This window comes from Aegilops tauschii, chromosome 2 (genome assembly GCF_002575655.3).
Source record: "Aegilops tauschii subsp. strangulata cultivar AL8/78 chromosome 2, Aet v6.0, whole genome shotgun sequence".
In the NCBI taxonomy this organism is placed as follows: Eukaryota; Viridiplantae; Streptophyta; class Magnoliopsida; order Poales; family Poaceae; genus Aegilops; species Aegilops tauschii.
Window position 1 is genome coordinate 409,134,544 of NC_053036.3, and position 23,395 is coordinate 409,157,938.

The following is a 23,395-nucleotide window of genomic DNA, read 5'->3' on the forward strand; positions in this document are numbered from 1 at the left end:
TATATGAAAAATGATCAGAAAAATCCAATCTATCCATCTATACTGGTTTCATGCATGTTAAAGCAACTTAACCCTGCTGTTTATATCAAAACATGATAAAGCACTATATAAATTCATAAGATGAGTTTGGGGTTGAATCTTTGGTTCAAAATGGCTCAAACCCATCTGGTTGTAGTTGGATTAGCCCAACACACTCATTTTGCTATGTCATGATCATGCATCATATTGTGCATTGCATTGATTGTGTTTCCTTCTCTGTTGCCGGTGTTTGTCCCATCTCCGTAGACGTGGTTTCGACGATGAGTCCGATGACACTGATGAAGAGTTATATATCTACAGAAGTGCCAGGCAAGCAAAACCCCCTTGTTCATTCCGATACAATCCCACTCTCTCGCTCCTGCTCTCTTTTACTGCATTAGGACAACAACGATTCATCTGTTACTTGCTGCGGTAGCTGAACCCCTTTATCCTCTGCATGACCTGTCATTGCCACAGTAAATAGATGAAACCCACTAGCATGAGTAGGAGTTGATTGAGCCCTGATGTGCCTACTCATTCATGCTTGTTTGTCATGCCTGCTACTGCTTAGAGTCGAGTCGGGTCTGATTCATCGGGGATGAGTTGGAATGGTGTGTGAACATGTCCTACTGTGTGTGAGCTAAGTGTGTGAACACGATTTGGTAAAGGTAGCGGTGAGAGGCCATGTAGGAGTACATGGTGGGTTGTCTCATTGAAGCCGTCCTCAGGAACTGAGTTCTGTGTTTGTGATCCATGAAACAGTTACTACCACGCATTGGGCCCGAAACCAATGGACCCTCTCGGCTTCTTAATCACCCTTGTCCTCTGTCCAGGAGTTGCAAGTAGTTTCTGGTGTTTGTAGTATGCTGGAGGCCGCGGGCAGCGCTGACCCGAGGGGTGGGCTGTGATGCGGTAGGCACGTGGCCGGGTATGCCGGGTGCCCGTTTGGTGTCGCGGAACCCTGTACACATCGTTCGGGGCCGTATGTGGAAACCTCGGTCGGACTCCCTGCGGATGGAACCTGAATAGGCAATAAACCTGGACTAGAGACTTGAGTGTTTAGGTAGGCTGTGGCCGACACCCACGTTGGGCTTCCGCTTGAAGGTTGCCGAGTACATGTCGTGTAAACGGCGGTAAGTGGTGAGAGCGTGTGTGTCGAAGTACACCCCTGCAGGGTTAATATGATCTATTCGAATAGCCGTGTCCGCGGTAAAGGACTTCTGGGTTGCCTATAACAGTTCATAGTCAAGTGAAAGTGGATACTCTAAAATGCGCAAGATAAGCGTGAGTGCTATGGATGGCGTCCTCGTAGGGAGACGGGAGCGAATCCATAGTGGTGTATTGATATGGTGAATATGTGGACTCGTGTGCGCCACCTCAAAAGAGTTACTTGCAGTCGTAGTTCAGGATAGCCACCGAGTCAAAGCTGGCTTGCTGCAGTTAAACTCCACCACCCCCTTTGTTGATACCGATGCATATGTAGATAGTTCTGATGTAAGTCTTGCTGGGTACATCTGTACTCACGTTTGCTTATTTTATGTTTTGCAAAGAGACGTCAGTCTCGTTAGTAGTTCCGTGTGGACTTCGACGTTTAGCTTGATACCTCAGCTACGATCTTGTGCCCTCGGCAGGATCTGGTAGATAGTCAGGCTTCTCAGCCTTTTTCATTTGTAGATGTCTGTACTCAGACATGTTAAGCTTCCGCATGTGTTTGACTTGTATGCTCTGAATGTTGGGTCATGAGACCTATGTTTGTAATATCTCGCTCCTCGGAGCCTAATGAATAAATACTTGAGTCGTAGAGTTATGTTGTGATGCCATGTTGTATTTACACATATCGAGCATATAGTGTGTATGATTGAAATGCTTGGTATGTGTGGGATCCGACAACCTAGTTGTTTATCCTTGGTAGCCTCTCTTATGGGGAAATGTAGTCTTGTGCTTCCATGAGCCATAGTAGTCCGCTACAGCCCGGTTCACCGGAGTCCTGCTAGCCCAGCACTACTGCTCCGGAACACTTGACTGGCCGGCATGTGTTTCACTTCGTTCCTATGTCTGTCCCTTCGGGGAAATGTCACGCGGTGACATCCGGAGTCCTGCCTAGCTTGCTACAGCCCGGGTTCCCGGAGTCCTGTTAGCCCAGTGCTACAGCCCGGATTCGCACGCTGCTGACCGACATGCTCGATGTCGATTCACGTATGCCTGTCCCCGTAAGTTAGTGCCACTTTGGGTTCACGACTAGTCATGTCGGCCCGGGTTCTCTGTCATATGGATGCTAGCGACACTATCATATACGTGAGCCAAAAGGCGCAAACGGTCCCGGGCCATGGTAAGGCGACACCCGTGGGAATACCGTGCGTGAGGCCGCAAAGTGATATGAGGTGTTACAGGCTAGATCGGTGTGACTTAGAATCGGGGTCCTGACAATTTATTTACATCACATCTCGTTTACTATTTTGCAATCTTTACTTTCCAATCTATACAACAAAAATACCAAGAATATTTACTTTACTATCTTTATTAGATCTCACTTTTGCGAGTGACCGTGAAGGGATTGACAACCCCTTTATCACGTTGGTTGCAAGGTTCTTGATTGTTTGTGCAGGTACTAGGTGACTTGTGCGTTGTCTCCTACTGGATTCATACCTTGGTTCTAAAAAACCGAGGGAAATACTTACGCTACTTTGCTGCATCACCCTTTCCTCTTCAAGGGAAAACCAACGCATGCTCAAGAGGTAGCAGCAATCACTAGGAGTTAACTTGCCAAGTTATATATAAACAATTATTATTATTATTATTTTGTAAGAACTTTCGATTTACGAAATAAAATATCATTTTAATTTGATGAGTTAATAGGACGTTGGGTATTATTATTTTTTAGGCTAGACGCGGGACAGTTGAGTTGGTTCTCGAGAAAAGTACTGGGAGAAAACTTAGATTACATCGAAAAACAAAGTGGGAGAAAATTCAGATATAGGATTAATGAAAACAAAAAATAAAGGAAGTGGGAAGGTCTATAAAATGGTTGGACGAACGACAGGTATCACGGAACCTTATGTTGTTTCTATTATATATATGAATATATATATATATATACTACTATAGAAGGAAAAACATAGGTTCAGTTTTGCATTCTTAAAGAAAAATAGAACAGAGTTGTGCGTCGTCTTGAAAAAATAAACATAACTTGGGCTGCTGATGTTATAGACAAGCTAGGCTGGGAGGCCCAGAGGCCGCTTGATACCTGCTGGATCCAAAAAAAGTTGAAACATGTCGTGGGCTGCCCATGTTAAACAACAAAACCTAGCCCCTAAAAAAAAGTTAAACACCAAAACCTAGGCCATGGACCTGGTACGCCCGGGACTGTCAGCCTCTCGACGAACAGTCGTCTCCCGATTCCTGTTATTTTGCTGACCATGTTGGGAACGACAGACGGCGGCGTCGCGGCGAGAGCACCAAGGCGGAGGACGACGTTGAGACCTCGGACCGAACGAACCGGAGCGGGGGAAGGCGCAGGCAGAGGGAGTACGAGGGTTGATGTGACGCCCCGAGACCGATGCTCTAGTTGCCTTCCATTTACTTTGTTGTTGCCATGTATGGATTGCCATGATTGTCTTAATAAATTGTTGCATCATCATGCTTGTGTTATCTTTTATTCTCATTTTGTGCATTCCATCTTCATGTATGTTGCCATGTGCATTTGCATCCATCATGTTCATGATTGCTTGCTTGCTTGTGATGTTTGTTTTTATTATTATCATTTTTGCATCATGCATTCGCCTCCATATTATTGTTGTGCTTGTTTCCTTTTACTTGTTCATGTGCATTACAACTCCTTCTTCTTGTCCTTGATCCTTTCTCTTTTACTTATTGCTCAACTTCAACTTGGTTTCACCCAAGTTTCTATCCCATCCAAACTTATCCTTTTCCCTTTCTTTCAATTATTTCTCTAGTGGCTTTTTCTGCTCCAGATTAATGTCCACTATATTCTTATATTCTCTACACTATGCCAAGACCACCTCCTCCAGTTTTCAAGTCCTTTGGAAGTGTTTTGGTTGGGCTAAGGGCTTATTCAAGCTTGAATTATTTTCAAACTTGTTTGAATTTGCAGTCTCTTAAAATTACCAGAGCATTTTTATTCAAATGCTGCATAATTCCTGGTGTCCATGGATATTTTGTTCTTAGCCTATTTCTTCTCAAAACTCCCTGGATTTTTCTTTTTCTAAACCTGGAGATTCAAAGTTTTAGAAAAGAAGAAAATGGAAGGGATCTCCCAGCAGCGCACCTTGGGCCTTTTCCCTCACCTGCAGCCTAGTCAAGTCACCGCAGCCCGCCTGGCCCGACTCTGTTCACGACCACCTGCCCCGTTGCGTCGCCGTCTCTGTTCCAGAGACAGAGCGCTCGCGCTCGCGCCGTGAGTTTCACGGACGCCGAGGTCGCGCCGTCTTCTCCCCTCCTTTTTAAGCCAGCAGCCACGCCCTAGGGTTTCCCCTTCTCCCTCGCGTTTCCTCCGCCGCCGCCAGCCAGGAGGGCAGCTCCTCCCAGCTCCATCTTCCCCTTGCAGCCACCATGGCCGGCCCAAGCAAGAGCTCATCACCTGAGTAGGAGCATCGCCGGCCTCCCCACCGTCGACCCAGAGCACCTCAGTGCCTCCCCGAGTCTGTTCTGACGCCGATCCGAGCCCTAGGACGCCTTCCCCGACGTCCTCTTCGTCCTCTACTTCGTCTTCTTCACGGACAGCAAGTCCACCGGAGTTTCTCGCCTCCTATCCGTTGATGTTCTGCGTCCCCGGCCGCATCCTCATGTCACAGGTATACTAGGTATACCCAAATCCAATCCTGCTCTTTTCCATCGCGATTCGATCGCCGGAGTCATCGCTAGATCCATGCCATCTTCGTGTTCTCGGTGCTCCGACGAGTTCTGAATTTTGTTGTGTAGTTGCAGTAGTCGCCATGGTTCCTCGCACTTCGCCCCTGCTCTGAATCATCTCTAGCACACGCCGCCTTGTCGTGCCACTCCCTGCTCGCCACCGCTCCCGGCAGCTTCGCTGTTTGCCTCGCGTCGCCGTCGCCCGAGCCGAGCCATGCTCGTGCTCGAACAGGTCCTGCTGCTGCTTGCCCCGGCTTCTCCTCGCCGCGCTTCGTCGTGGCCTGAGACGAGTTTCTTCTCGAGGCTCATGCTGTGGACTCCTCCTGCAGCCCTCCGCACGCCCGCGCACCTGCATGCCTCGTCGCGTCGCTGGTTTCGGCCGCCATGGCCGTGACCTCGGGCTCGAGTTCGTGCTCGTGCACGTCGCCGTACTTCCTCTGTTCTGCTCTTTCCTGAGTTTGTTCTCGAGCCCTTGCTCATGCCGTTGCTCCGCCGCTCGCACAACCGCACCCAGACAGGTTTCCGCACGCCCGCTGCTGTCCTGTAGCGTCGATGCCCGCTGCTTTGCTCGCTTGCGTCGCCGGCGAGCATCTCCGTGAGCCATGGCTCCAAAAGCTCGACCTTCTGTAGTTGGCTCAAGTAAGATGGCGTCCTCATTTCTGTCACAAGCTCAGGCACAGCCGAGTTGGCTAGCTCAGCTGGCATTCAGACAAGAGATCCTGTGTTCGAGCCCCAGGCGCCCCAATTTTTGCCCTCTTTACCATTTCTTTTGCCTGCACACATTCAGCCGCTTGGGCCCGATTCCATTCTGGGCCGATGCACTGCGTTGCTTTTGGCCCAAGTATGTTTTTTTCTGCTTTGTTGGTCTATCATCTTCCAGTGCATGCATAATTACAGAAAATGCCATCATCTTAAAATGCTCATAACTAAATGTCCATGCATCAAAATAAAACATGTTATATATGTAAAATGTTCAGAAATTTGTGTAGTTTAATAATATGCTGCTTGCACCCATGTTTAATATGTGTAAAGTGCTGTTTATTTAATTTGCTCGAATGCAATGTTAAAATGATTTAGTTCATAACTAATTAACCGTAGCTCGGATTTTAATAAACTTTATATGTAAATGGGGTAGAAAAATGCCTAGTTTAACTTGGTGCACTTCATGTTGCTGTTTAACAATATAAAATATGGTTTTAGGCAGAACAGTACCAAATCTAAAATATGGACATGAGGATTTTCCAGAATTGTTGTTTGTTGTTCCGGCCTCATTTAAACTTGCCTAGATAGATAGTCTTACCATGATTCACCTCTTGCCATGTTTAATAACATTTAATATTGTTGGGTACATAAACGAGAGAGAACTAAATAATTGATGTGGTGTTTCGTCAATATGTAACTCGTTGCATATTGAGCTCCACTTAATTTGTAGTGTTGTTTGTTGCACTTTGCCATGCCATGCATATTTAAACCGGACATGCATCATACTTGATTGTGCATCATGCCATGTTTATGTGGTGGTTGTTTACTATGTTGTTTGTTTCTTTCCGGGTTGCTTCTCTCGTTAGCTTCGGTTTCGTTCCGGAGTTGTGAGGATTCGTTCGTCTACGTCCGTTTGTCTTCTTCATGGACTCGTTCTTCTTCCTTGCGGGATCTCAGGCAAGATGACCGTACCCTCGAAATCACTTCTATCTTTGCTTGCTAGCTGTTCGCTCTATTGCTATGCAGCGCTACCTACCACTTGCTATTTCATGCCTCCCATATTGCCATGAACCTCTAACCTTTGTCACCCTTCCTAGCAAACCGTTGTTTGGCTATGTTACCGCTTTTGCTCAACCCCTCTTATAGCGATGTTAGTTGCAGGTGAAGTTGAAGATTGCTCCATGTTGGATTATGTTTATGTTGGGATATCACAATATCTCTTATCTTAATTAATGCATCTATATACTTGGTAAAGGGTGGAAGGCTCGGCCATATGCCTGGTGTTTAGTTCCACTCTTGCCGCCCCTAGTTTCCGTCATACCGGTGTTATGTTCCTTGATTTTGCGTTCCTTACGCGGTCGGGAGATTTATGGGACCCCCTTGACAGTTCGCTTTGAATAAAACTCCTCCAGCAAGGCCCAACCTTGGTTTTACCATTTGCTACCACCTATCCCCTTTTCCCTTGGGTTCTGCAGACTCAAGGGTCATCTTATTTTAACCCCCCCGGGCCAGTGCTCCTTCGAGTGTTGGTCCGAAACGAGTAGACTGCGGGGCCACCTCGGGGAAACTTGAGGTCTGGTTTTACTCGTAGGATGTCTCATCCGGTGTTGCCCTAAGAACGAGATATGTGCAGCTCCTATCGGGATTTGTCGGCACATCGGGCGGCTTTGCTGGTCTTGTTTTACCATTGTCGAAATGTCTTGTAAACCGGGATTCCGAGACTGATCGGGTCTTCCTGGGAGAAGGTTTATCCTTCGTTGACCGTGAGAGCTTATAATGGGCTAAGTTGGGACACCCCTGCAGGGTATAAACTTCCGAAAGCCGTGCCCGCGGTTATGTGGCAGATGGGAATTTGTTAATATCCGGTTGTAGAGAACTTGACACTTGACCTTAATTAAAACGCATGAACCGCGTGTGTAGCCGTGATGGTCTCTTCTCGGCGGAGTCCGGGAAGTGAACACGGTTTCTGGGTTATGTTTGACGTAAGTAGGAGTTCAGGATCACTTCTTGATCATTGTTAGTTCACGACCGTTCCGTTGCTTCTCTTCTCGCTCTCATTTGCGTATGTTAGCCACCATATATGCTAGTGCTTGCTGCAGCTCCACTTCACTACACCATCCTTTCCTATAAGCTTAAATAGTCTTGATCTCGCGGGTGTGAGATTGCTGAGTCCTCGTGACTCACAGATACTTCCAAAACAGTTGCAGGTGCCGACGATGCCAGTGCAGTTGACGCAATTGAGCTCAAGTGGGAGCTCGATGAAGACCTTGTTTGTTGAGTTGTTTCGTTTCCTGTTGATCAGTAGTGGAGCCCAGTTGGGACGATCGGGGATCTAGCAGTTGGGTTGTCTTCTTTTATTTTGGTTCCGTAATCGTACCTATGTGTGTATCTCTGTATGATGTATGATTTTATTATGTATTGAGTGAAGTGGCGATTGTAAGCCAACTCTTTATCCCATTCTTGTTCATTACATGGGATTGTGTGAAGATGACCCTTCTTGCGACAAAACCACAATGCGGTTATGCCTCTAAGTCGTGCCTCGACACGTGGGAGATATAGCCGCATCGTGGGCGTTACAAGTTGGTAATCCGAGCCATCCCCGACTTAGGAGCCCCCTGCTTGATCGAATCGCTGGCGTTGTTGAGTCTAGAACAAAAATGTTTTGAGTCTTAGGATTATATATATCGGAAAGTAGGATTCTTTTTACTCCTCAGTCCCTTTGTCGCTCTGATGAGGTCTTCTGACGTAGAAGTTTTGACTATTCTCTCCTCAAATTTCACTAAATTTTTTTTTAGGATCACGCGGGTATCTTGGAATCGTTCCGATGGTTTTGTGACGAGAACATTGTTCTTGGTGCCTCCTGACATTTAGGGGTTGTGGCAGTGTCCCGGGGAGTTGAGCTCCGAGGTGTTGTCGTCACAATTTTATCGTTGCAGTTCTGGAATACCTGAGTTTCGCCGACATCGAAATCTCTTTTATGCAGTTGTTGGTGAGATCACCTCGACGCCACCCAGTACTGGGGCGGGAGTTCGGGAGTATTGCCATAACTCGTATAACGGATGCTTTTCGAAGGTTGAGGTAAACGATTTCCGAAGATTTCTTGGTTATGTGTTGACGGATGGATACAGCTGGATCTAGGTATTGTTAGTTTGGGTGATATATTTTGTGTCCCCTGTATCCCCAACACCAGATTGCATAACCAGAAAGTTTCGGGAGTTTATAAGTGGGAATTCAAGTAGCTCCTAGGATATCTTTCCGACAGATGCATGATATGAGATTGGGGTTCGACGTCTAGTGGTCCGCCTTTCCACGGTTGGTTTTACAGTGGTCTCGTAGTGTCTTAAAGAGTCCTTGGCTATGCCGACTCGGGGACGCTTCGTATGTCATGTGCACTGCCTTGTACATGATGGTGCTGTACGATCGAGCCCGTGTGGGCCCCACCATGAAAACTTCGGACGAAATCTCTATCATATGTTTGTTCCGGCTTATTCCGCAAGCCAATCCTTTGTTTTGTTTTTATTTGTGGTATTCAAGTTGCTTCGAAGTCAAGTGTTGATTCCAGACCTTCCCTAAACGGTGTTCTCATATTTCTATGTGAATACTAATCCTTTCGATCATCGAGATTGTCATCCCAATTCTTTCCAACCGGTGCATTTCTCTTCGAGATGATCCCATCATACTCCCCATCCGCAAGATCAATTCTAAGCTTTTTCTCAACGGTGTTCATTTCATCCGACCCAAGTTGCCTTTGTTTTTCCCGCCCTCCCACCCTCTTTCTTCAAGGACTCAGATTCCTTAACCAAGTAGCCATTTTATTCACGTGAAGCCCCTTCATTCTTTTCAATCAATGTTCTTACCCGAAGGTTCTCATGAAGATGTTCTTCAAGTTTTTCATTCTTCATTCTTTTTCTTCTCCGGTGGACTAAATTCAAGCCTTCAATGTTGGTCACATTCCTTTCCTTGTTTCAAATGCTTTCTCATGCTGGTGTACCTTTTAATTATCCACTTCTCGCCATTCATTGGTTCCGGAGTGTACAAGATACCTCAGAAGATTCACATTTCCATTCCCAATCCGTTCAAGTTCTTTTGAGGATGCTATCTCATGCAAATCATTTAATTCAACCGGTGCAATCTCCTTTTCAACTAATCATTTCAACGGTGTTTCTTTTGAGTGGGCCCTAACCCACAGGTTTTTCCCAGGATCTTACCTGACTCTTCTAATTTTTCTGGAGTTATTTCCAAATTTCTTTTCGAAGTTTGACGTAAGAATGAATTATCATCAGTCAAATGTCTTTTTCCAAGATCGTTTAAATTCTTTCATCGTTGGTTCATCATTTTTATTATCCATTGTTCCGGAGTGCCTCAATAATTCTTGATGGTGTTTCTCATCGTCATTCTCAACATTTGAAGACCGAAGAAGAGGAATTTCTCCTAAATCTTGGTCCGTTCTCTTGAAGATTCATAGTTCTAGCTTATGCCATTCTCTCATAGTTGTTTTCGATTGTGAGAATTCTTTTCATACCCATCCGGAGCATTTCATGAGTCTTTTCAGTTTGATTCTCCGAAGGCCATCATGTCATAATTATTCATTCCAGCTTTCAGCTCGCGTTCTCCAAATCTTACCGGTGCATCATTCAAGTATTCTCTATTCAGCTCGTCATCTATTCGTTCACTTGTATCTAAATCCCCTCAAGTATCTTCTTTCGTTTTCCATTTCTTCCCGGTGAATTGTGCCTTTGCTACTTTCATTTCCAATTCTTACGGTGGTTCGTTCAAGATTTCTCTTCCTTCGTTCTCATATCAATTTAGTCGTTGTTTCAATCCTACCGGTGGTTCGATGAAGACCTTCACTAGTTTGTGCCATATCTATCTTAATCCTTTCTACAAGAATAAGTAGTATGCCAATTTCCTTGCTTGTCATCAATCTAAATTGGTGAAGGATACGCGTAATGTAATTCTTATTCTTGTTTCCTCCAAGTGAGTAATTCCTTCTTCCGGAGTTCGTTCATGATATCAAATTCTCGGCTCCAAGTTGTTCATATTTTCTTTCCGGAGGTCCAAGTTATTTCAAATTTATCATTTCAAAGCTTCATCTAATCATTGCAAGGCTTCTCCCGGAGTTCTTTTCAATTTTCCCTTTCGTTTGATCATTCTTTTTACCGGAGTTCTTCATGGAGGCTCTACATGGTGGTTCATCAAGGATTTAATTCATTCTCGAAGTGTTCTTCAAGATTCTTGTCGGAGCTCAAGCATCCTTGCATTCCGAAGTGCAATTCGTTCTAACTTATCATATGAGGTGGTGTTATGTCCTTCTTGACAATTTCCATCCATGTTCCATGTTTCACATGTTGTCAAGAATGAGATATTTTAAATCCACCAATCTCTTTGTTGGATTTATCTTGTGTCATGTTTCACCTAAAGCCTTCCCTGAGGAATGTTGCTATTATGGTGCTTATCAATGATCCAAGTTTTCTCCTATCCTCTCGGCGAGAGAAGTTTTCATCTCTTCGTTGATCTCAAACAAGCAATCGTTTTCGTTAGTGGCAAAAAATTTCACCTCATGTTTTGAGATGTCTCCATAAGCCCACAAAGTTCATATCCTTTCTTTGTTGATTTTTGAACAACTCCGTTCTTCTCCGTTCTTTTCATTGCATTCTTTCATTTCTACCGAAGGCTTTGTGATGTTGCTCTCTTCGACCAATCATATTGTTTTGTCAAGATCATGTAATTTTTCCTTTCTTATCCGTTTAGCCGGAGTGTCGTGTTTTCATTCGAGTTCTCTCATCTTATCAAGTTTTGTCTCCTTGCTCAACCGGAGTGCTGTCTGAAATCTTTCTTACCCCTTGTGCCATTCTTTCATTAGTTCCGGAGGCAATGTGTTGTTAATTTCATCGAGTATCCTCTCATCTTGTCAAGATCATGTTCAATTCCTTCCATTTACAGGCGGAGTGCTGCCCAAATTATACCATTCTCATTCCTTCTTTATCTTGTTTTAACCGGAGTGTTGATGTCTATCATTCCTCTTCTAACCGGAGTCTCATCCAAGTGCTTTCATTTTGCCAAGTCCATATTGTACCCCTTCCATTTTCCAACCGGAGCGTTATCGTAATTGATCATTAGCGTTCCTTGTACATCTCGTTTCAACCGGAGTGCTTGCATGTATTTCTCGTTCATTGATTTCTCCATTCATGTCTTTCAACCTACAAGGTTCTCGTGATGTTCCTTGCTCCTCTTTCCTAATGGATTGTTTTCAACTTTGTTCATCTTCGTTGGATTCTCTCTTTTATTTCGTTCAATCTCTCAAGGTTCGTGGTTTCACTCGTTTGTCAAGAAGCAATTTGTTTTACCTCTTCCTCTTCCGCTTTTCTCTGGTGCCATCCTAGATCTCGGGACGAGATCCTCTTGTAGTGGTGGAGTGTTGTGACGCCCCGAGACCGATGCTCTAGTTGCCTTCCATTTACTTTGTTGTTGCCATGTATGGATTGCCATGATTGTCTTAATAAATTGTTGCATCATCATGCTTGTGTTATCTTTTATTCTCATTTTGTGCATTCCATCTTCATGTATGTTGCCATGTGCATTTGCATCCATCATGTTCATGATTGCTTGCTTGCTTGTGATGTTTGTTTTTATTATTATCATTTTTGCATCATGCATTCGCCTCCATATTATTGTTGTGCTTGTTTCCTTTTACTTGTTCATGTGCATTACAACTCCTTCTTCTTGTCCTTGATCCTTTCTCTTTTACTTATTGCTCAACTTCAACTTGGTTTCACCCAAGTTTCTATCCCATCCAAACTTATCCTTTTCCCTTTCTTTCAATTATTTCTCTAGTGGCTTTTTCTGCTCCAGATTAATGTCCACTATATTCTTATATTCTCTACACTATGCCAAGACCACCTCCTCCAGTTTTCAAGTCCTTTGGAAGTGTTTTGGTTGGGCTAAGGGCTTATTCAAGCTTGAATTATTTTCAAACTTGTTTGAATTTGCAGTCTCTTAAAATTACCAGAGCATTTTTATTCAAATGCTGCATAATTCCTGGTGTCCATGGATATTTTGTTCTTAGCCTATTTCTTCTCAAAACTCCCTGGATTTTTCTTTTTCTAAACCTGGAGATTCAAAGTTTTAGAAAAGAAGAAAATGGAAGGGATCTCCCAGCAGCGCACCTTGGGCCTTTTCCCTCACCTGCAGCCTAGTCAAGTCACCGCAGCCCGCCTGGCCCGACTCTGTTCACGACCACCTGCCCCGTTGCGTCGCCGTCTCTGTTCCAGAGACAGAGCGCTCGCGCTCGCGCCGTGAGTTTCACGGACGCCGAGGTCGCGCCGTCTTCTCCCCTCCTTTTTAAGCCAGCAGCCACGCCCTAGGGTTTCCCCTTCTCCCTCGCGTTTCCTCCGCCGCCGCCAGCCAGGAGGGCAGCTCCTCCCAGCTCCATCTCCCCCTTGCAGCCACCATGGCCGGCCCAAGCAAGAGCTCATCACCTGAGTAGGAGCATCGCCGGCCTCCCCACCGTCGACCCAGAGCACCTCAGTGCCTCCCCGAGTCTGTTCTGACGCCGATCCGAGCCCTAGGACGCCTTCCCCGACGTCCTCTTCGTCCTCTACTTCGTCTTCTTCACGGACAGCAAGTCCACCGGAGTTTCTCGCCTCCTATCCGTTGATGTTCTGCGTCCCCGGCCGCATCCTCATGTCACAGGTATACTAGGTATACCCAAATCCAATCCTGCTCTTTTCCATCGCGATTCGATCGCCGGAGTCGTCGCTAGATCCATGCCATCTTCGTGTTCTCGGTGCTCCGACGAGTTCTGAATTTTGTTGTGTAGTTGTAGTAGTCGCCGTGGTTCCTCGTACTTCGCCCCCGCTCTGAATCATCTCTAGCACACGCCGCCTTGTCGTGCCACTCCCTGCTCGCCACCGCTCCCGGCAGCTTCGCTGTTTGCCTCGCGTCGCCGTCGCCCGAGCCGGCCATGCTCGTGCTCGAACAGGTCCTGCTGCTGCTTGCCCCGGCTTCTCCTCGCCGCGCTTCGTCGTGGCCTGAGACGAGTTTCTTCTCGAGGCTCACGCTGTGGACTCCTCCCGCAGCCCTCCGCACGCCCGCGCACCCGCATGCCTCGTCGCGTCGCTGGTTTCGGCCGCCATGGCCGTGACCTCGGGCTCGAGTTCGTGCTCGTGCACGTCGCTGTACTTCCTCTGTTATGCTCTTGCCTGAGTTTGTTCTCGAGCCCTTGCTCATGCCGTTGCTCCGCCACTTGCACAACCGCACCCACACAGGTTTCCGCACGCCCGCTGCTGTCCTGTAGCGTCGATGCCCGCTGCTTTGCTCGCTTGCGTCGCCGGCGAGCATCTCCGTGATGCCATGGCTCCAAAAGCTCGACCTTCTGTAGTTGGCTCAAGTAAGATGGCGTCCTCATTTCTGTCACAAGCTCAGGCACAGCCGAGTTGGCTAGCTCAGCTGGCATTCAGACAAGAGATCCTGTGTTCGAGCCCCAGGCGCCCCAATTTTTGCCCTCTTTACCATTTCTTTTGCCTGCACACATTCAGCCGCTTGGGCCCGATTCCATTCTTGGCCGATGCACTGCGTTGCTTCTGGCCCAAGTATGTTTTTTTTTCTGCTTTGTTGGTCTATCATCTTCCAGTGCATGCATAATTACAGAAAATGCCATCATCTTAAAATGCTCATAACTAAATGTCCATGCATCCAAATAAAACATGTTATATATGTAAAATGTTCAGAAATTTGTGTAGTTTAATAATATGCTGCTTGCACCCATGTTTAATATGTGTAAAGTGCTGTTTATTTAATTTGCTCGAATGCAATGTTAAAATGATTTAGTTCATAACTAATTAACCGTAGCTCGGATTTTAATAAACTTTATATGTAAATGGGGTAGAAAAATGCCTAGTTTAACTTGGTGCACTTCATGTTGCTGTTTAACAATATAAAATATGGTTTTAGGCAGAACAGTACCAAATCTAAAATATGGACATGAGGATTTTCCAGAATTGTTGTTTGTTGTTCCGGCCTCATTTAAACTTGCCTAGATAGATAGTCTTACCATGCTTCACCTCTTGCCATGTTTAATAACATTTAATATTGTTGGGTACATAAACGAGAGAGAACTAAATAATTGATGTGGTGTTTCGTCAATATGTAACTCGTTGCATATTGAGCTCCACTTAATTTGTAGTGTTGTTTGTTGCACTTTGCCATGCCATGCATATTTAAACCGGACATGCATCATACTTGATTGTGCATCATGCCATGTTTATGTGGTGGTTGTTTACTATGTTGTTTGTTTCTTTCCGGGTTGCTTCTCTCGTTAGCTTCGGTTTCGTTCCGGAGTTGTGAGGATTCGTTCGTCTACGTCCGTTTGTCTTCTTCATGGACTCGTTCTTCTTCCTTGCGGGATCTCAGGCAAGATGACCGTACCCTCGAAATCACTTCTATCTTTGCTTGCTAGCTGTTCGCTCTATTGCTATGCAGCGCTACCTACCACTTGCTATTTCATGCCTCCCATATTGCCATGAACCTCTAACCTTTGTCACCCTTCCTAGCAAACCGTTGTTTGGCTATGTTACCGCTTTTGCTCAGCCCCTCTTATAGCGATGTTAGTTGCAGGTGAAGTTGAAGATTGCTCCATGTTGGATTATGTTTATGTTGGGATATCACAATATCTCTTATCTTAATTAATGCATCTATATACTTGGTAAAGGGTGGAAGGCTCGGCCTTATGCCTGGTGTTTAGTTCCACTCTTGCCTCCCCTAGTTTCCGTCATACCGGTGTTATGTTCCTTGATTTTGCGTTCCTTACGCGGTCGGGTGATTTATGGGACCCTCTTGACAGTTCGCTTTGAATAAAACTCCTCCAGCAAGGCCCAACCTTGGTTTTACCATTTGCTACCACCTATCCCCTTTTCCCTTGGGTTCTGCAGACTCAAGGGTCATCTTATTTTAACCCCCCCGGGCCAGTGCTCCTTCGAGTGTTGGTCCGAAACGAGTAGACTGCGGGGCCACCTCGGGGAAACTTGAGGTCTGGTTTTACTCGTAGGATGTCTCATCCGGTGTTGCCCTAAGAACGAGATATGTGCAGCTCCTATCGGGATTTGTCGGCACATCGGGCGGCTTTGCTGGTCTTGTTTTACCATTGTCGAAATGTCTTGTAAACCGGGATTCCGAGACTGATCGGGTCTTCCTGGGAGAAGGTTTATCCTTCGTTGACCGTGAGAGCTTATAATGGGCTAAGTTGGGACACCCCTGCAGGGTATAAACTTCCGAAAGCCGTGCCCGCGGTTATGTGGCAGATGGGAATTTGTTAATATCCGGTTGTAGAGAACTTGACACTTGACCTTAATTAAAACGCATCAACCGCGTGTGTAGCCGTGATGGTCTCTTCTCGGCGGAGTCCGGGAAGTGAACATGGTTTCTGGGTTATGTTTGACGTAAGTAGGAGTTCAGGATCACTTCTTGATCATTGTTAGTTCACGACCGTTCCGTTGCTTCTCTTCTCGCTCTCATTTGCGTATGTTAGCCACCATATATGCTAGTGCTTGCTGCAGCTCCACTTCACTACACCATCCTTTCCTATAAGCTTAAATAGTCTTGATCTCGCGGGTGTGAGATTGCTGAGTCCTCGTGACTCACAGATACTTCCAAAACAGTTGCAGGTGCCGACGATGCCAGTGCAGTTGACGCAATTGAGCTCAAGTGGGAGCTCGATGAAGACCTTGTTTGTTGAGTTGTTTCGTTTCCTGTTGATCAGTAGTGGAGCCCAGTTGGGACGATCGGGGATCTAGCAGTTGGGTTGTCTTCTTTTATTTTGGTTCCGTAATCGGACCTATGTGTGTATCTCTGTATGATGTATGATTTTATTATGTATTGAGTGAAGTGGCGATTGTAAGCCAACTCTTTATCCCATTCTTGTTCATTACATGGGATTGTGTGAAGATGACCCTTCTTGCGACAAAACCACAATGCGGTTATGCCTCTAAGTCGTGCCTCGACACGTGGGAGATATAGCCGCATCGTGGGCGTTACAGTTGACTTGTTCGGGTGCAGGGTGGGCCGGTGGAGCTGCCACCGCCGGACAATGTGTGGGAGTAGAGGGATGGCCTGGCGAACGCCATAGGCTATGATGGGTCACCGAGGTGTGCGCGGCAGCGCCGCCAGCCGCTGTATAGGAATAGGACGAAAGATTGAACAAAATAAAGAAATACAAATGGATAGGTGGTTGGTCCCAGATGTCTGTGTACGAGACCTGCTGGGTCCACCTGAGAAGGGGAATATGTTTGGAGGAAGGAGATTCAAAGCACGACAACCGAGTGAACTAGTTACATACATAAGCAAATAGCCACTAAAAAAGCAAACAAGTTAATGGGTTCTAAGAAGAAATATTTTGGACAAAAATAATAATTACGACACATGGGCTAATGCATGAAACACTCGGATGATAAAGGTGCTTAAACAGATAAAGTACAACATCTAGACCTTCCTGCCACGCTTGATCATGACGTTGCAGCTGTCAGTGTACTCGTCGGTTACGGGAGGCAGACACGCCCTCATGTCCAAGATCCGCCTGTACATGTCGTAGCATGCGTATGCGTCCTTGGCTGCGTAGGTTATGTAGGCTAGATTCAGAGGTACCTCCCATGTGTTCAGGTCCTTGGTATCGTTGTCTTCTTTCATGTTGGCGTAGCAGGGGTCGATGATGGTTTCGGCGAGGTCAACCACAGAGTCCTTCTCCTGTCCGTTGCCGATGATCTTGTACTGCTTCTGGATGTCGACAAGCTTGTTGCACCAGATGGCCGAATCGTCGCGTTCTTCCTTCTCTCCACCGTAGCGAAGGTGCAGTCGGCGCTGCCAATGAAACGGCCGAATGCTCCAGAACCTCTGATGGCCCTACAACAGTGGTAGATGAGAACCTCGTCCCGTACGCCTGGGCGACGGCGATCCGCTGGTCCCTGTCAGGAGACGAATGGATGGGCACAAGGTCTAGTCCTGCGACCTTGTGCTTTCTTGTCCTATAGGTATTGCTTGAACTCGGCGAGGGAGAGCTTCACTGAGTCCGGATCGTTGGTGTACATCACATTCAACTTGGTGCAGCCATGGGACTGAATGGCGAACTCAAAGGTGAACTCCTTGCTGAAGTCCATATGCAGCAGGCTCACCCCTCGGATCGCCATTGGAGTCTCTTCAAGTGAACGAGTGGGTAGGCGGCAGCAACAGTTCATTTTTTAGCTCTTGGGAAATGGATTCAACAGTAAAAAGAGTGATTACAAGCGACAATAGTTACTACCCCTCCCTCGCTCGTTGCATGCCCGGCAGAACATGCACCCTCGGCACATTCAAACGCCTCCATTAAGAAACCTATTCCAACCACACATCGGTTCACGAGCGGGTCTATATTGGTACTGTAATAACAAGTGTTAGTGGTCACTTTACTTAAATTTAATTAGCTTTAATTAAAATTTATTCTTGAAACAAGCAATGCATTGGCTCGTTCTATCAGTGCCACAGGATCAACATGCACAACAATTAGAATTATTATTCTCAGGACGCACACGATCAGCACACTTGTCGCACTTTCACATAGATAATACTACCAAGTTTGAACTGTTTGTTATGGTTGCTGTCCTCTACATCATCATGCCGTGTTTCCCATCTTGCAAGATTTAGAACCAACAAATAAGATTCAAATAATAAGTACAACAAAGATGCCTACACATCTCATTGATTCCCAGCTTGCAAGATTCATAACCAACAAATAAGATTCAAATAATAAGTACAACAAAGGTGCCTACACATCTCATTGATTCCCAGCTTGCAAGATTCAGAACCAACCCATTAGAGCCTTTTGATAAAGTGAATTTCGGGATTAAATCCATCTTGGCTAGTCGTGTCATACAACCCAAGAACTTGGCGAATGCTCTTGACCATCACAACATCTGTAGTTGAGTATTCCTGTTTGCACTACACAGATAAGAAAGAGCATGATTACTATAATAGTGGCACTAGTTGAAGTCAACCTACAACTCCACTCGATGATTCAATTCATGCAAATTTTTCTGCAGTTCACTTGAAATGAAGCAAAGATTGCATCATTCAGCTAACAAGAAGTACTTGCTCTCGTGAGCTAGCAGGTTCTTCTTTAGTAGTTGCACAAAAATTGAGCAACATTAAGGTTGGCTGTCCTGCTCATGTAAGGTGCAACTATAATTTGCTTATCCTTTTGTGCAGTTCCACTAAAATAAAGTGCCATTGTGGTGACAATGACGACTTATCTTGCAAAGTCTAATAAAATGTTGCACGAGATTACGAGCATAATTTGACGGAGATTTTGGAAACTCCAATCACCATTTTGTGCAGTTCCACCAAAATTGAGAGATGTTGCCCACATGACATTTTAGTTGAACTACACAAGACACTCATCCAAAAAAGTGTTTTATGCAGTTCACCAAAAGGTCACAATAGCAACAAGGTGAAATGGATATCCTTGTCTGCACAAAAAGATAGAAAGAAAACAGTTGCTGGTCAATAACAAGATACGAAACATACACGAAATGAAAAGAAGCATCTTGATTATGTTCATGGCAATCATGCAAGGACAGTAGAAATTTTAAAATGTCAGCAATGCTTCATGTTATCGGAAGCATTACGATCAACAATGACATTCGTCAAATATGGGATTACTTTAATGGTGGCATTGCTTGTTTACCAGATACAGTAGATCAAAAGCAGCTAAAGAGTTGGTTTAAGGGCATGGGACTGTGGGGACACCAGGACACTCAGCAGCGTAAAGAAGCAACTTACTTATCATACTGGGGAAAACAGCAGGAGTACCATTTGTAACACAGTTTAATTGCATCATATCACTGGAGGCATTATATTAACAATAACACTGGTTAGACATGTCCTTAAGGTAATAGTGTGATCGCTTCATTTTACATGCGCCCTTACATTAACAACAACAAAAACTTGGTATAAGGACATGCGACAGTGGACGCATCAGCACAATGTACCTACAAGGAGGCATAAAGTGGTGATGCCGAGTTTGTTCATACTCTGTGAGGGCAGCAAATCTAATCCTGGAGACCTTTTACTATGTGAGGGCAGCAAATCCAATCATGGAGACCTTTTACTATGTGAGGGCAGCAAATCTAATCCTGGAGAACTTTTACTATGTGAGGGAAGCAAATCTAATCCTGGAGACCTTTTACTATGTGAGGGCAGCAAATCCAATCCTAGAGACCTTTTACTATGTGAGGGCAGAAAATCTAATCCTGGACATACTTTATTGACTTGTCCACCAGCCACCACTTTCTATCCTTTTTTCAACCAATAATAAATATGTTCCTTATCCAGTTTGTACTGCATTTTTCCTTTATTTCCCTTTTCAACCAAGAGAGCGGTTGGGTATCCAGTCTCTACTACTTTCCCCCTGTTATTTCCTCTTTGAATCAAGTCCTAGCTTCATGCTACGACTTCCCCCCCTTTCTTCGTTGTTTGTACCAAGTCCTAGATTCGACTGCATGAAGTAGCTTTACCTCCAATAATACTAAAAATTTAGGTGGCTTTGGAAGAGCTGATGGAAGTAGAAAAAGATGCACATGCAGACACGTGGGGAGCTGGGGAAGTAGAGCAAGGCTGCTTTCGAAGAACTTATACCTGAGGGTCGTAAGGATGTCGGCGGCTGCAGGTAGGACTTGCGCACAATACGATAGGGAGGAAGAAGGGTTGGAGGGCCTCCCGAGATGGCACTGTGTCGGAGAGAACGACACGGGCAGAGGGATCGGGACCCGTCAGCAGCTATGGGTTTCCTCCCTCACCGGAGATGATTGCGTGAACGATGCACCTAGTCCTCTACACACACCGGTGAGCAGAGAGAAAATTCACTACCGCTGTCTTGTTTAGAGCTGGAGAGGATGAGAGAATGAAGAGAGCAACCCTAGTAAAGCAAGCGCTCAGGCCCCTGCCTATATATATAGTGGAGTGATTATCTTTTTCTCTCCACAACAAGCGTTTCAATTTGTGTACGTGGCATTAAAGAAAAGAAACTCTCTATTTAACGTGACTAACTGTACGACTCCTACTTACTAGTAGTAGTATTGTTCACTTGTGCTCCCTGGCCCTCCATTCATTGAACAACCCCACGGGTGAATAAACATACAGTACTAGTATTTATATAGAATGAACAAGCTTGAACTATTTTCGCGTAGTTAAAAGTTGAGGGCGGGGCTTTTCCCGGGTAGTACGCGCGGCAGTTTTCGCATAGGCGCTTTGACAGAGAGGCGAGGAGGGTGAGGGAGTAGTGGATTCAACTTACTGCTGGAAAGGTAGGGCTGTACGATTAGACGGCGCGTTACTGCTAGAAAGATGGGGTCTTGTGAATGACTACTCACTATAGTCATGAATTACTGGCGCTACGACCGGGGTGATTCCCCCTTCCATTCCCCACTCTAATCTGGTGCATGACACGTCGACCCGGATGCTGGCTCTCCCACATGTCGGCGAAGTACGTAAGAAGGAGCAAAGAATCATGTGGTATATATAGTGTATATAGTAGTACTACTACTCACGTCGGAGGAGTGCGAACCACGGCAGCCCAGTGAACCAGCAGGTGGTAGGCCATAGAAAACAATGTGGTGATATGGCCATAAAAACAATGTGCTACAGTCCAGTCTGTAGCATGTACAATACTACTCATCCTCGTCTCAGTTCATCGCCATCATACTTTCCCCATTCATGTGTCTTTAGTATCCTGCGAATCAAAGAGGCCCTTAGACTGGTTTAGGTCCGGTCGATTTTTATAAATGTGTTATGTCCAAAATTTAATGAACGTGCTCGGTTTTCTACGAAAACAATCCGGTTTCATGTAGTAATTCATTCATTTATTTATTCTTCTGCGGGGGGTTTGCATGTAATTCGTGAGGTCTGAAATGTAAAGTACGCCGGCATGGTTGCATATGCTCCGAGTCGTGCATGCACTATGACCCAGATGCTCTATGTCCTTGATGTTGGCTTGAACTATGTCGGTATTTCCCCAAAGAGGAAGGGATGATGCAGAACACAAACGGTAGGTATTTCCCTCAGTGATGAGACCAAGGTTATCGAACCAGTAGGAGAACCACGCAACACTACGTGAACAACACATGCACACAAATAACAAATACTCGCAACCCGACGTGTTAAAGGGGTTGTCAATCCCTTTCGGGTAACGGCGCCAAAAATTGGCAAAAGGACGTGAGAAAGTTGTAATAATTTGATAGATCGAATGCCAAATAAAATAAAGTGCAGCAAGCTATTTTTGTATTTTTTGGTTTAATAGATCTGAAAATAAAAGCAAATAAAAATAGATCGCAATGGCAAATATAATAAAGGAGAGACCCGGGGGCCGTAGGTTTCACTAGTGGTTTCTCTCGAGAAAAATAGCAAACGATGGGTGAACAAATTACTGTTGGTAAATTGATAGAACTTCAAATAATCATGACGATATCCAGGCAATGATCATTATATAGGCATCACGTCCAAGATTAGTAGACCGACTCCTGCCTGCATCTACTACTATTACTCCACACATCGACCACTATCCAGCATGCATCTAGTGTATTAAGTTCATGGAGAAACGGAGTAATGCAATAAGAACGATGACATGATGTAGGCAAGATCTATTTATGTAGAATAGACCCATCTTATTATCCTTAATAGCAATGATACATACGTGTCGTTTCCCTTTCTGTCACTAGAATCAAGCACCGTAAGATCGAACCCATTACAAAGCACCTCTTCCCATTGCAAGATTAATATATCAAGTTGGCCAAACAAAACCCAAATATCGGAGAAGAAATACGAGGCTATAAGTAATCATGCATATAAGAGATCAAAGAAGACTCAAATAACTTTCATGGATAAAAAGATAGATCTGATCATAAACTCAAAGTTCATCGGATCCTAACAAACAAATCGCAAAAAAAAGTTACATCATATGGATCTCCAAGAGACCATTGTATTGAGAATCAAATGAGAGAGAGGAAGCCATCTAGCTACTAACTAGGTCTACAAAGAACAACTCACGCATCATCGGAGAGGCACCAATGGGCATGATGAACCCCTCCGTGATGGTGTCTAGATTGGATCTGGTGTTTCTGGAACTTGCGGCGGATGGAATTGATTTTTGTCGACTCCCCTAGGGTTTCTGGAATACTGGGGTATTTATAGAGCAAAGAAAAAGTTTGAGGGGCACCCGAGGTGGGCACAACCCACCAGGGCGCGCCTGGGCCTTCATGCGCGCCCTGGTGGGTTGTGCTCCCCTCGGAGCACCCCCAGGCGCTTCTCCGGCCCACTTGATGTCTTTTGGTCCAAAAAAATTCCACAAAAAGTTTCGCTGCGTTTGGACTCCATTTGGTATTGATTTCCTGCGATGTAAAAAACATGCAGAAAACACCAACTGGCACTTGGCACTATGTAAATAGGGTAGTACCAAAAAATGATATAAAATGACTATAAAATGATTGTAAAACATCCAACAATGATAATATAATAGCATGGAACTATGTAAATCATCATATCTCAAAACTATTACAAGGAATCAAGTTTATTTTGTCCAATGATCTTCATGGAAGTTTTTATTATATCCTTCTTGCATATCTATCACTTTGGAAGTAATTTTCTTGTTTTGCTTTTGATAAGCTCAATCAAATATAAGTGAAGATCATGAGCATAATATTTCTTTCTCTCAAATTAATTTAAGTGAAGCAAGAGGGAATTTCTTCAAAAATACTAAAACACACCATGCTCAAAAAGATATAAGTGAAGC